The sequence below is a fragment of the Pongo abelii genome, chromosome 5 (genome assembly GCF_028885655.2).
Source record: "Pongo abelii isolate AG06213 chromosome 5, NHGRI_mPonAbe1-v2.0_pri, whole genome shotgun sequence".
NCBI classification, from domain to species: Eukaryota; Metazoa; Chordata; class Mammalia; order Primates; family Hominidae; genus Pongo; species Pongo abelii.
In genome coordinates, this window is record NC_071990.2 from 2122526 (window position 1) to 2138253 (window position 15728).

The 15728-nt window shown below is 40.6% G+C and overlaps 1 long non-coding RNA gene across 5 annotated transcripts in view; it reads left to right on the forward strand.

Moving 5' to 3' along the window:
- LOC103890802 (uncharacterized) overlaps positions 1-15728 on the forward strand; it is a 234787-nt gene that overhangs the window by 15287 nt on the left and 203772 nt on the right. The gene's annotated exons all lie outside the window — the stretch shown is intronic.

A 15728-nucleotide genomic window follows, 5' to 3' on the forward strand; every position in this document is an offset into this window, starting at 1 on the left:
TATCTCTCTTGGCTTTCTAGTGCTTTTATGGACATTAAACATTATATATATTTAATTATATAAAGATTATATATATAGATTTATAGCAAAATTGAACAGAAGGTACAGAGAGTTCCCATATCCCCCTTCTGTCACACACCCACAACCTTCTCCACTATCTACATCTCCCACCAAAGTAGTACATTTGTTATAATCAACGAACCTACACTGATGCATTATTATTACCCAAACTCCACAGTTTATATTAGGGTTTAACAAGTGTTGTACATCCTATGGGTATGGACAAATGTATAATGGCATGTATTTACCATTATATAATAGTATCATACAGGACAGTTCCACTGTCCTCTTTGCTCTGCCTATTCATCCCTCTCTTCTTGCAACCCCTGACAACCACTGATCTTTTTACTGTCTTCATAGTTTTGCCTTTTCCAAAGGTCATGTTGTTGGAATCATACTGTATATGGCCCTTTCATATTGGTTTCTTTCACTTACTAATATGCATTTAAGGTTCCTCCATATCTTTTCTTGGCGTGATAGATTATTTCTTTTTATCAGTGAATAATATTCCATTGTCTGGATCTACCAGAGTTTGCTTAGTCATTCACCCACTGAAGGATGTCTTGGTTGCTTCCAAGTGTGGGCAATTGGTAATAATGCCGTTACAAACATCTTTGTGCAAGTTTTTTTGTGGACAAGTTTTTAACACATTTGGGTAAATAGTAAAGTGTGTGATTGCTGTATTATGTGGTAAGAGTATGTTTAGTTTTGTAAGAAACTGCCGAACTATCTTCCAAAGTGTCTGGACCATTTTGCATCCCCACCATCAATGAATGAAAATTCCTGCTGTTCCACATCTTTGTCAGCATCAGGTGTTCTGGATTTTGGCCATTCTAATAGATGTGTAGTTGTATCTTAGTGTCATTTTAATTTACAATTCTCTAATGACATACGATGTTGAGCATCTTTTCATGTGCTTATTTGCCATCTATATACTTTATTTGGTGAGATATTTATTCAGGTCCTTTGCCCATTTTTTAAATTGAGTTATTCCTTTCCTTATTGTTGAGTTTTAAGAGTTCTTTGCATATTTTGGATAACAATCCTTTGTCAGATATGTGTTTTGCAAATATTTTCTCCCAGTCTGTGACTTGTCTTTACATTCTCTTGAGAGTCCTTTCATAGAGCAATTTTTCATTTTAATGAAGCTTTGCTTATCAATTTTATCTTTGTTACTGTATTTTAAAAACAATCACCATATCCAAGGATATCTAGATTTTCTCTTATGTTATCTTCTGGGAATTTTATAACTTTGCACTTAACATTAAGGTCTATGATCCATTTGAGTTAACTTCTGTGAAAGATGTAGTCTCTGTGTCTAGATTCAGTTTTTTGTTGGTTTTTTTTTTTTTTTTTTTTTTTTTTGCATGTGGATGGCCAGTTGTTTCAGCACATTTGAGGAAAAGACTGACTTTTCTCCATTGAGTTTTCTTTGCTTCTTTTTCAAAGGTCAGTTGTTACGTGGTTCTATTCCTGGGCTCTCTATTCTGTTCCACTGATCTATTTGTCCATTCTTTTGCTAATATCACACCATCTTGATTACTGAAGCTTTATAGCAAGTCTTGAAGTCTAGTAGTGTCAGTCCACAACCCTGTTTTTCTGTTTCAATATTGATTTGGCTATTCTAGGTCTTTCATCTCTCTGTATAAATTCAATAATCAGTTTGTCAATATCCACAAAATAACTTGCTGGAATTTTGATTGAGATTGCATTGAGTCCCTATTGAGTCCCTATTATATAGTGCTTAATAAACCACCCCAAAATGAGATCAAGCTGGGAAGAACTGACATCTTGACATTGTCTTCCCACCCATGAACATAAAATATCTCTCCATTTTATTTAGTTCTTCTTTGATTTCTATTATCACAGTTTTGTAGATTTTCTTATGTATATCAAACACATATTTTGTTAGATTTATACCTAAGTATATAACTTTGGGGGTGCTAATATAAATGGTATTTTGTTTGTAATTTATTTGTTTATTGTTCATTTTTATGAAAGAGATAGATTTTTGTAAATTAACCTTACATCCTGCAACCTTGCCATAATTACTCATAAGGGCCGGGAGGTTTTTGGAGATTCTTCTGAATTGTCTGTGTAGATGATTGTGTCATCTATGAACAAAGACAGTTTTCTTTCTTTCTTCCCCATCAGTATACATTTTATTTCCTTTTTTTGTCCAACTGCACTAGCTAGGACTGCTAGTATGATGTTGAAAAAGAGTGGCAAGAGGGATCACCCTTGTCTTGTTGCTAATCTTAGCCAGAAAGCTTCTAATTTCTCACTATTAAGCATGGTATTAACTGTAGGGCTTTAAATACATATATTATTTATCAGGTTTAGGAAGCTCCCCTCTATTCTTAGTAGGCTGAGTGTTTTTATCATAAACAGGCATTGGATTTTGTCAAATGTCTTTTCTGCATATATTGATAAGATCATATGATTTTCTTTTTTTTTTAGCCTGTTGATGTGATGGACTACATTAATTGATTTTTGAATGTTGAGCCAGCCTTATGCATGTGGGATAGATGCCTGTTGATCATGGTATGCATTTCATTTTATACAGTGTCAGGTTTAGTTTGCTGGATTTTTTTAAATATGAAATCTCTTCTATAATTTCATTAGGATATTGGAATAAAAAAGATGTAGATGCATATATTCAGTCATTCCTTTTGAACCAGTTATATTTCTAAAAGCTTAACAAAAGTCTGGAGAAATCTCTTTTATGTTCTGAGGAGTTAAAAATTGTATTACAAGGAAGCAACAAGAGAAAAGGCTTATCCCCAATTGTTCCTGCTGCCTATTATTGCTTAGTAAACCACCCCAAAACTTGGTGATTTAAACAACAGTGGTCGTTTATGTTGCCTGTTAATTGCAATCTGGGCAGGGCTCTGCAGGGAAGGCTCATCTCTGCCTCACAGGGACATTCAGTGGCTGGAAGGTCCACCTCCAGGCTGGCTAACACACAGTTGGCAAGTCGGTACTCACTGCCTCTGTGTGGGAGCTCAGCCACAGCTCAGAGCTAGGCATTGTCACAGCACAATGGCTGGTTCCCAAGGCCAAGTATCCTGAGAGCTAGGTAGATGTTGTATTGCCTTCAGCTGTACTTTGTTAGTCAAGGCAGTTGCAAAGTCACATGCAGGCTGAAGGGGAGGGAACAGAGACTCCATGTGAGGACACAAGGAGAAGGCAGCCATCTGCAAGCCAGAAAGTAAGGCCTCACCAGAAACCAAATTTTCCAACACCTTAATCTTGGACCTCTTGCCTCCAGAACTGTGAGAAAATAAATCCTGTTATTCAAGCCATCCAGCCTGTGGTAAATAGTCATAGCAGCCAAAGCAGATTAAGACAAACCCCATTAGGCCCTGAATGCTAATGTTAAGCAAAGACCTAGCATATTAAGGCTGTTTTTAGACAGAGAGCTTTTTTGACTACCACAATGGTAAGTGGAGCATGCCAGCCACGTAAAGAGGCCCATAGGGTAGAAATCCCTGCCATTCTAGTATTCTTACGACAAGCTGACTATATGTAGGCAGAACAAAGGGACAGATTCCCCACTAGTGATTAAGGAAACAATGTGCCTTGGGGAGACATGAAGGCTCTAGAATGGTATGAGCGCCTTCAGATGGATAGGCTTGGATTCTAGAAATCCTTATGTGGATGGGTAGAGCCCAAATGGCCAGCACCTCCACTCATGCATGAGACCAGTGCATAAGAGATACACGTCATAGAGTTTTCATCTGCTACTGGGGTCTGGCTCTTACACCTGTATGAACATGGGTAGAGCCTAGGTAGGACCATCCTATGAATGAATGTTCAGGAGTCACCCATCCCCATGAATGGAAACTAGGACTGATGGAACTAGGTATTTCCTGAACACTCGAAGTGGACCAACCTAATAGTGAACAAAACCACATCTGAGAAGGGGAAGGCATAGGGACTACCTAGTGTTAGGAAACAGTCCCCGATTTCTGACTCATCCTGCTATAAGCCAACTTCTTTCCCACAAGACAGTACAGGACACAGCCTACAGGAGGATAATAGAAGTCCTGATCTTTCTCTTTCAGTATCCCATGCTGTCAGAGGTCACTTTGGCTAGGCCTAAAAACCAGAAGGAAAAGAATTTCAGGATGGCAAAGGGATGTGCATGGTAGTGGCAAGATGATGAGGTGTGAGGGGTAGAGGAATAAGAAATTTAATGGTTTTTATTCAGACTTTATTATTTGGGCGTGAGCCATTGGTGATTAACTCAATCTCCAGCCCCTCTGCCCTCCCTGAAGGTTGGGGAGGCTGGAAGTCCATCCCTCTGATCATGCCTTGGTCTCCATTCCCCAAACCCCATCCTGAAGCTATCTAGGGCTCCCAATACCCAGTCATTTCATTAGAGAAGGACACTCATCACTCCAGAAATTCCAAGGGTCTTAGAAGCTCTTGTGTTAGAAACTGGGGACTAAGACCAAATATTATAACAAAAAGATGTTCCTAGCATTCCTATCATCCAGGCAGTTACAAAGGTTTTTGGAACTCTGTGTCAGGAATCAGGAGCAGGGACCAGATATCTATTTCTTGTCATGTCATACAAGAGGATGCAGAAAATCTGGGATTGTAACCCTTGATGGTTATGTAATCTCAGGAAACTTCTTTGTCCTCCATTGGTTCACAATTAAATGGGGCAGATATGCCTCCCCTCTCTCCCTCTATTTCCTGAGCACACATTCCAGAATCTCAGCAAACTCTAGAGACTAAGACAGAGCCCTGGCCCCCAGGGAGCAGGGTCTTAGGGTGCTGGAGAAAATTATCGTTTTTGTTCCCTTCCAATAGTGAAATCTACGATCATTAAAAAAATACAGTATGCCTCCTAATTAAGCCAAGTTTCCCTTCTCATTTTAGTTATCAGGAATTTAAATCAATCAAGGCATAAATTGGACCAAACATTATTACCACTGTTCATTGACATCCTTAACTAAGAATGTTCCTGAAACTTTCCCTTAATACTTATTATAGATCTTCCAAGTCAGTCCTGAGAAAATCCATAAAGCTCATCTCAGGGCGAAAGCTTGTACATTTAAGTAACAGCATTCCAAATAAACAATATTGCTGAGTTAACTAAAAATAAATTAACTAAAAATAAATCTCATCTAAAATATTAAAAATGGATATTTTTTAAATGCTTTTTATTTTTTAAGTGTTCCTGGTTAAATGTGGCATCTAAGAATGGTTTTTGCAACTTATAAAAAGCTGCGGCCTATCTTTTTAAAAATCCCTGCCAAAAAAAATCACATAAATGGTGAATTTATAAAATGTCATAAAATTGAATTCATGTAATGGCAACGAGAATAAGTAAAAGGAAAAAATTATAAAGCATTTACTCACAATAGTATACATTCCATTCAACTATGCTGGGAATTCCATTTATATATGCAAAGTTTCTATTAACTTCTTTGGAATCCAGCATAAACCTTTGATAGTATTTATAAAAAATTTTAAAATGTGAAATGGCAAAATGGAAAGAGAGCATTCAAAGAGAAAGGAAATTCTTGGTCAGTTAAAACATTTCACACCTCCCTAACTGCCTTTCTCTGCTTCTTGATTCAAAGTTCTAAGGCAAGTAAACACTAGAAATTAGTGTTTCCTTTAAAAAGCCTTCTTGGGTTATGCCAAATCAAAAAAAAAAAAAAAAGACATCTTAATTCATACTGTTGAAAAAACAGAGCATCTCCAAAGTTACCAGCTGTACATTTTACTTCTTTGAACGCACCCAGAACACATTGCAAAGATATTCAGCAAATGCCTACTGAATTGAATCTTGATGAGAAACAGATAATTCTGTTCTTCTATTAGTTTTATTTTATGGGGGTAGCTTAAAAATTAATCAATTTAGATGATGACATTCAAGGTCAGGAATGTTATTCCTTCTTCCTCACTCTATATTCCTGGAAGCCTTTTACAGCTTATTGTATTCAGTATTCCTCCTTGCATAAAATACAGACTAGTCACCCGAATTCCTATAAAAATGAAAAACAAAAACAAGTGCTCCTATTAAAAGTTTTAAGAAGTCATTTTGTCAAGAGAAAAGCCTTCTTTAATGTTCTCTTCAAGTCTAATCAAGGGCTTTGAGAAAAATGCTGAGCAGTTTCCTTTTTGCTAAAGTTCAAGGAAGACAAAAGAGACAAATTTACATTTTGATTGAACGTTTTATTTATTCAGCCTTCACTCGGCAAATATTTATTAGTGTCCACTGCATACCAGGCACTGTGATAACTACTTGTTAATGCTGGGTGAGCTGCTAGAGTGAGCTACTAAAGAAGTGTATAATATGAACCACTACAGATTGTCGATGAGATGTGTGACCACTCTGTCTCTTGGAGGGGCAACGGGAAAATAGGAAATGGAACTAGGTAAAACTCAAAGTGGCCCTTGCCTCTCTCACTCTAACTCCTTGCTCATCACAAATTTCAAGATCAAAAACTTTGGGAGGCCGAGGTGGGTGGATCATTTAAGATCAGGAGTTCGAGACCAGCCTGGTCAACACGGTGAAACCCCAACCTAAGCCCCATCAGGTGAACACCTAACATTAACCACCACATTGGTTCTAAGAGTGAGGATGGGGGAGGGGTGTTGAATGTTTAAGGAAGGGGAATGAGAGTCACCTAGGAGAGTAGAAGAGAGAACAGACTAGGGAAATGGCCTGGCAACACTCAAGTATAACTTGGTTAATCATCTTGTACTTAAAGTAATAGTTACGAGTTTTTCTTGGATTATGTACAACTGCATGGTGAAGGCAGAGAATTGGATTTAACCAAGACTGTGACTTTGGTGAGGATGTATGACCAAAAGAGAGAAGAGGGGGGTGTATGGAAGAGATTGCTTATATGGATGAAGCGTGGAATAACCGTGGCAAGGAGAGAAATAAGGAGATGAGGGGTGAGGGACAGTGAGGTGGAGGATGGATCAATGTGTTGTGGGTTCTGCAATGGTAGAAGGACCATCAAGGTGCTCGAGGGAGTGAGGAAGAAAATAGGAAATAGTGGCTGGAGAGTGGTTACTTGAAACTGAGCTTATGGCAAGGATTCAGAGGTGTGTGTGTGTGTGTGTGTGTGTGTGTGTGTGTGTGTGTGTGTGTTTTCCGTAATGGGAAGGTCTAAGGTATAATCATGGAAGTCAAGCTTTTTGGAGGTGAGGAGAGAACTGAGGAGGCCAGGACACTGGATGGATCACCAGATGCTGAAATCACCAAGTCGTGTTGGAGTGACAAGGAACTAGAAGTGCCAAGCAGCGACTAGGGTCAGTCAAGGATAGCAACCACAAGAGCAAGTGGGTGGTACGACCTGCTGGCATGGGACACAGAGCCAGGAGGGCCTTGGGAGGGGGGAAGAAGAGGGAAACAGGCACCACTGGAGAGAACTGAGGGGGCAGGAGTGCCCCAGGTCAGAGCCAGGTTTCAGCAAAACCAGGCAGGTGATGGGGATGTTCAGGAAAAAGTGGAGGATATGGGGGATTCTGCTGAGGACTGACTGTGTCTTCCAGACCAGAGTGTCTCAAACTTTAATGTGCAGCCATGTCGCCTGGGGAGTCTTGTTAAAATGCAGATTCTGATTCAGCAGGTCTTGGGTGGAGCCCAGGTCTCTCCATTTCTTTTTTTTAATTATTATCATTTTACTTAAAGTTCTGAGATACAGTGTCTCTGCATTTCTAACAAGGTCCCAGGTGATGCTGCTGCTGGTCTTTGGACTACACTCAGAGCACCGAGGTCCCATGTAGGAACTACCAGCACATATAGCTACTGAGCACTGAAAATGTGGCTCATTTGAATTGGGATGTGCCAGAAGTATAAAATGCACACTGGATTTTCAGGACAATAAAAGAATACAAAATGTCTCATTAATAATTTCTTGGGTGAGTGCAGTGTCTCAGGCCTGTAATCCCAGCACTTTGGGAGGCCAAGGTGGGAGGATCACTTGAGCTCTGGAGTTTGAGACCAGCCTGAGCAACACAGCAATACCCCATCTCTACTAAAAATCAAAAAAAAATAGCTGGCCATGGTGATGCATACCTGTGGTCCCACTACTCAGGAGGCTGAGGCAGCAGGATCACTTGAACTCAGGAAATTGAGACTGCAGTGAGGTGTGATCGTGCCACTGCACTCAGCCACTGCACTCAGCTTAGTTTAGGCTGCTATAACAAATTGCCATAGACTGGGTGGCTTAAACAACACATGTTTTTTCTCACTGCTTTGGAGGCTGGAAGTCCAGTTTCAAGGAGTCAGCATCATGGGATCTGATAAGAAGCCTCTTCCAAGTTGTAGACTGCTGATTTCCAGTTGTATCCTCACATGGTGGAATGACAGCCAGATAATTCTCTAGGGTCCCTTTCACAAAGGCATTAATCCCATTCACGAGGCTTCTACTCTCATAACCTAATCCCCCAAAGGCCCCACCTCCATAGACCATCACATTGGGGGTTAGGATTTGATCTTATGAATTTGGGGGTAATATAAACATTTAGTCCACCCATAGAAATTATTGTTATTGAGACAGCATCTCGCTCTGTTGCACAGGCTGGCTGGAGTGCAGTAGTGCAATCATGGCTCACTGCAACCTCAAATTCCTGGGCTCAAGGGATCCTCCTGCCTCAGCCTCCCAAGTAGCGAGGACCACAGGTGTGTGCCACCACTCCCAGCTAATTTTTTTATTTTTTGTAGAGACGAGATCTAACTTTGTTGCCCAGGCTGGTATTGAACTCTTGGGTTCAAGTAATCCTCCTGCCTCAGTCTCCTAAAGTGTTGGGGTTATAGATGGTAAGCCACTGTACCCAGCCAGGTTGTATATTGAAATAGTAATTTCTTAGTATATTGAATTAAAATATATTTACGGCAATTTTATCTGTTTCTTTTTACTTTTTAAATGTGGTTACTGGATAATTTGAAATTATATATATGACTGTCATTCTCTTTCCTTTGGACAATAGTATTCTCAAGGGTACTTGGGAAAGGTTTCCAGAGCTTAAAAGAGGGAGAAATAAAGCCAGATAAAAGGATGTGTGGGGAAGTATGCAGGTCAGAGTCCAGGGGAGGCCTGGGCCCTGGGCCACGTCACAGTGACATGCAAAGGGCATGGTGAGATCAGTGCACCTGCTCTGAAGCTCATAGCAAGGACAAGCCTGAGAGATGAGGGGGCAGGGGCAAAAGGCAGTAACTGGGAATATATTGGGACTGAAATATTTACACATTTGATACCAAAGAAAGTAGAATTGAAAACACCCACCATTTACAGAATTTGCTTAGTGCTCTCCAGGTACCTCAGGGCCCATAAAGGGAGAACTTTCTCAATTTGAAATAACATGATCTACAGAGAAGGTCAATTGAAGGAGTCAAAAAGCTCTCAAAGGTAGTAACCACAAAATGCCACTTTGAATAATATTGCTGGCAATTTTGTGAAAGAAAATTAATGATAATGATACCTGTAAACCAAAAAGTGTGAGACAGGTCTAAACTGATTTAGAGGTTTATTTTGCCAAAGTTGAGGGCCATGGCCAGTTACACAGCCTCAGGAGGTCCTGAGAACATGTGCCCAAGGTGACTGGGTTATAGCTTGATTTTATACATTTTAGGGAGACAGTAGTGACAGGCAGTGGATCAATACATTTAAGATATACTTTGATTCAGCCAAAAAAGGCAGGACATCTTGAAGCAGGTGGGAGGGGGCTTCCAGGTCACAGGTGGATTCAAAGCTTTCCTCGTTGGCAGTTGATTGAAAGAGTTAAGCTATACCTGAAGAGTTGACATCAGCTTGAATTAAGGTAAGTGTTGGGGTGGCGGTGGGGGTGGAGGAGATGTGGAAGTTAAGGTTCAGGTAGATGGCTTCAGAGAGAACAGATGGTAAATGTCTCTTAACATACCTTCAAACGTGTCAGACTCAGTTAAATTGCTCCTGGCTCAGGAAAAGACCTGGAAAGAAAAGGGGATTCTCTACAGAATGTAAATTTCCCCTACAAGAGACAGCTTTTCAAGGTCATTTCCGAATATGTCAAAGAAACATATTTTTGAGGTAAATTAGTTTGATTTCCTTTAGGGCCTGTTATGTGTCATGTGATACTGTAGCTGAGTCAGGTTGACATTGGTGTCTGATTGCTACAAAGAGTCTGTTCAGTGAGTCTTAGGATCTCTGTTTTAATGTGAATGCTGGTCAGCTGTGTCTAAACTCCAAAAGGGAGTGGATATAATGACACATGTCTGACCCCACTTCTCACCATGGCAGGAACTGGTTTTTCAGGTTTCTTTGGAATCCTCTTGGCTGGGGGGGTCCATTCAGTCAGTTGGGGGGCTTAGAATTTTCATCTTGGTTTACTCACCAAATAAAAAGTCTTTAGAGAAATGCCATTGACCAGTATTAGACACAGGTACAACTAAGAAACTCATCAAAATATGTGAAAATGTACCAAGGTTAATTTCCTTATAATATTTTTCATGTCTAGATAATTAGCACAAATAAAAACTTTCAAAAATTGCCAACAAGCAGACAAACAACTCTTATTCTTTGTTTGTTTGTTTTTAAAGACATTTTAAGCCCTTGGTTGCAAGTCCTCTGCTTTGTGCTGACTTCAGCACCTTCCTGTGGTAACACCCCCTAATAACTGGATGTTTTGGATCTCATAGTTCCTGCTGGAATCTTACTGTTGCCCATTCAAGTCTGGTGGTTCCTGTGTGTTGGGGTGGCCTTGCTTCTCCTGCTCTTAGCTCTGGAGGAGCCCTCGGCTGGTGCTGCAGTGAATCTGTCAGAGTCGTCCTAACCAGAGTGCCCCCATCCTGAATAGAGGCTGGATAAAGCCAAACCTGCTGGGTTATATTCCCAGGGGATTGGGCAGTCCTGGTCACAAGATATTTAAGGTTGAGGGAATAAGTTAATGATGCTAAATAAATAAAGACCCTGAATTCTTTCCCGTGAGAGATCCAAGAACCCACTCTTGGCATCTGGGACAAGACCCTTTTTGCAGTAACAAACCCCTGCCCTGGCCCTTCCTTCCGGAAAACTCAAAAAAAAAAAAAAAATAGGCCTCAAAAAGAATGCATTAATCTGAGAAGAAACTGCTGAATATGGCTACTAAGAGAAGCTGGGATTTTCTGATTTTTAATGTCGGTTTCAAAGAGAGCAGGTATACTTTGCAGGAGGGAACCATGCTAGCTGCAGAATCACGGACGAGCTGGACCACAAGTTTTTATACAGTGTGCATGCTTTTGTTTTCCTGTCAACTTCTGTTGTTTTCATCAAAAGCCATCAACCCGCCTCAGCCAGGGCATCATAATGTACATGCAATATAATGTTCCAAGAAACTTTCCGCTGAGACCCTAAGACCCTGGACACGCAATGCCAGGGTGAAGTGTGAGGACCACAGCTGTGCAGGACATGCAGAAAGGAGGGGCAGAGAGCCAATGAGATGATGTCCCACTGCTCACCTGTGTCAGTGGAGACCAAAGGAGGCTTGGAGGGTGCTTTTGGAGAGAACTGCTGATGTTTTGTGAGCCTCGCTCTCTCTGTGTGTGGAAATGCTGGAGGATGAAACTGTCTAAACTCTCCTGAAGTCCCGGGAATGGAGTTTTAATGGTAATGTGTGATGGGATGTGTGTTCTCTTATGGTATGGGAGACACAGAGGACTCACAGAGGACTGGCCTCTGCCTCTTGACCAGGGATCGGGAGAGATGGGGACTGAGCTGCTCAGCTGCTCTTCAGAGCTGGTCCAGGAGAGATTTCTGCTGTGCTGGGAGGGCCTAAAAACATGCATGGATGGAGCCCAAGGACCAGGTGCAGATCTTAGGCAAGAACGAAGCAGGGGATGACTTAGGTCCACCCAAAGACTGCCCAGAGGGACAAAAGGCTATCAGTGAAAAGAATCTGCAAATGAACTGCCAGTTCCTCAGGGGCTGAGGCAGGATCTTAATTTTGAGCAGGAGGAGAGTGTATTACTTACAACAAGGATACCACAGATGAGAAAACCCCAGTTTTAAACCTGCTACATCCAAAGAGAGCAATGCAACTCTGGCAGTAGCAAAAATGTTGTGCCTCTCCTTTCCTCACTCCTAATTTCCCATCCCAGAGAAGGTTCAGAAACCATCTTCTGCAAGATGGGAGGAAGGGTAGCAGCCAGACTGCAAAAAGGGAGAAGAAACCAGCTATCTCTTGCTGCCACTCCCCACCTGCAACAGGTCAGGTCTGTTACTGGAGAGAAAAGACAGGTAAGCAACACATGACAACTGCAAAAGATGTTTATAGTGGTAACTTTTACTTGGTACAGGAGAATTATAAGAGCTGTGTGAAAATATGTTATTGTGTACTGATAAAATTTAAGAAAGCACAGCAAAACTTCAACTTGGGAAAATGGGGCACAACAAAGTTCACTGGAGACACTTACTGGGGTTATGATTTGAATCTTTGAATAGAATTATTCAAAACAATGGAGTTACAAGTATAATGGTGATATGCTTGAGGAAAAAATTATTATTTCTGAATACTTGATATAAAAAAGTTCAGTTTTAGCCAGGTGCAGTGATTCACACCTGTAGTCCCAGCTACTCAGGAGGCTGAGGCTGGAGGATTGCTTGAGCCCAGGAGTTCAAGGCTGTAGTATGTTATGATCATGCCTGTGAATAGCCACTGCACTCCAGCCTGGGCAACATAGCAGGACCCTGTCTCTAAAAACAAAGAAAAAGTTTAATTGAACTGGAAATCTATTTGCATTATGATTTAACATTTGCATTCCACAATAGGAGTAGCTAGCTGTTAGACTTAAAGAAGTATAACTTAAATGAGCAAATGATCTGAATTCCAGTTGAGGACAGGAAAGCGGTTTCTTTCAGTTGCAGAAAATGCATGCTGTTCGTGGTGACAAAGTATTGAAAGCAGCCTGCGTGTGGGTAGGTGAACCATGTGCCTGCACTCCATGGAGCGCCATGCAGCAATGGGAAGCAGAGGATGAAAAATACACAGAACACTTTGGATTGTGCTGAAAACAAAGCAAAGGAATAAAATGAGGTATAGAACACAATGCTATCTACACAGATTAAAAGTACATCATACAAAGCAACAAAGCACATTTCATAAGAGCACAGACAAATAAAAAATACACATGAAACAGAGTAGAGTGGTTGCCCTTTGGGAGGGGCAGGGCAGTGATAATGAGAGTGGGATAAGGGAACAATCAGCCCAGCAGGGACCAATGATACAACTGAAGGGTATAAAAACCCACTGGGGTTCAGAAGAAAAAGAATTATTCTAAAAAAAAAACTTCATTTTCTCATTAAAATGTGATCACATTTTATTTGGAAATTTTAAACAAACTCAGCATTTAATACTTTCCTGTATACTTAGCATTTTAGTTTTCTTTTAATCATATACTATAAAGAAATAATTTTTTTTTCACTAAGTTCAACACAGCTGCCCTCTCACCATTGCCTTTAGTTTCCCCAACATATGGAAAACTGTACTATTTTCCATTACTGCCCTGAAAAGGAAAGGGCTGGCATACTTTGGTTGTTACGTAGAAACTTGACTGACACATCTACTCGTGTCTACCCTTCCATGCGACAGGCCCCGACTTTATGTTTGAAATACAAGTAGTATGTGGCTATCTTCAGCATCTGTGTTTTAAAAGGTTTGATGGTTATTTTTGCTGAGAACCTCGTCCCCCTACCCTCCTAGTCATTTCCCATGTGATTAAGAGGCATGATGGCCTCTCACTGGGACAGTCTGAAGCAGCAGGATTCACATGAACCTTACGTGACTACCTTTCCTGCCTGGCAGCTGCTGTCCTAGCCTTCCTGCAGCTAAGAGGAAAGGCCCCGCTCTCTGAGAACCTGTAGCTGCTGCAAAGACCCACACCTCTCCTCTGTGGTGCACACACACACACACATGCCGTACTCTGCCAGGAGTGGTACAAAACAAATTATCCTCTTTGACTAGGAATTTTCTCTTTCCTTTCACACTGGGTATCTGGAGGGAGAGGAGGTGGCAGTAAATTTGCTTGTGTGTTTATCACAGGCTGTGAGGCTGAGTCTGTGAGAGGAACCATTCATCTAGCAGTGGTGTCTGCACATTAGAATCACCTTGGGAGCTTTCAAAACATACCAGTGCCTGCACTGGACCCCAGACAAATGGAATCAAAATGGCTGGGGGTGGAGTGTGGGCACCAGTAAGTTTTAAAAGCTCCCCAGATGCTTCTAATATGCAGCCAAGGTTGAGATCCACTGCTCTAAGCTGTACACTTGCAACTGGAGCGTTAGTTAATTCAACTTCTTACTGAATTAACAAGACAAGAACTAACTTTAAAAAATCAAAGTTTCAATCTTTTTGTAGCATAAGATCACACTGTAGAGTTCCAATCAGAAATTTTCAGTGGATTCCCCTTACATCCCCCTCTCTTTTTGATCCCTGAATCTTATAGGGTTCCTTGAGGAATTGTTATACGGTGACCTCACCACATTCTTATGAGATAGAAACAGTAAATATAACCAATCCAAGTTAACGCCAGGGCAGTGTCAGGGAGTTAAAGACTCATTCGTTTCGTTCTTAAAATTTAACCATTAGTTTATTCCATGCATATCTATTGGCTGCTAATTATGTGCAAGGAAGTGTCATCAAGTGCTGCAGCAGATAAAAAGATACTTAGGATACCACTTGAGTTTTCAAGATGCTTACAGTCCAGTTTTCTACAATTAACTAAACCCAAGGAAGTGTGTAATGCCTTGAAAGAAGTTCAAAGTTTTATACTTCAGGAGTGGTAGGGATGAAGCTAAAAACAGGCTGGGGCCAGCTTGGACTTTACAGGCAATGGGAGCTTATGAAATGGTGCAGGGTGGAGTGGTGACGTGACAAAGTGGTGCTTTAGGAGATTATTGTAGCGTCTGGATGAAAGGTTAATTAAAGGTAAAGAGTGATTCTAGTTGAGGCAGGAAAACCAGTTTGAAGACTACCTCATAGTCTAGGTTGGTGTGAATTAATAAGGGCTTGACAAAACTCCTCTGTGTTGGAAAAAATTGGAACCGAAGTTGTTTTGGGGAGGAAAGGTGGCCACTGATGGGGAAAGCATGAGAAAACTTTTTGCGGGAATGGTAATATTCTATATCTTGTTAGGAATTTGGGTTCAAAGGGTATATTCATTTATAAAACGAATCAGTAAATGTACACATAAGATTTGTGCACTACATTATATGTAAGTTTTGTCACAGAAATGAAAACTATAAACATGGAACTCTAGTTAACGATTGCATTTAGAGGGAAGTGCACTGATGTCTGTAATCTACTTTAAAGTGTATCAGAAACTAAGATGGATCAATGGATGAAGAGTTATGTGATAAAGCAAGTGTAGTTAACATGTTCATGGTAGAACCTAGGTGGTGAGTATATGCACATTTGCTATACAATTCTTTCAACTTTGTTATATATTTAAAATTTTTCATACTAAACTGTAGGAGAGAAAAGGGTTTGAAGCAGAGAATGAATCCAGTGGTATTTTAAAATTTGAATTGATAAAGCTTGGCATAACTGAATGTAGGGAATGAGGACCCAGAGAAGTGGGAGTTACCATGAACTTCAGTGATTAGAATAACAGGAAAATAAAAGTATTATTCTTATTAATAGAAACCATTCACTGAGCCCCCAGTTATGTACCAGGTATT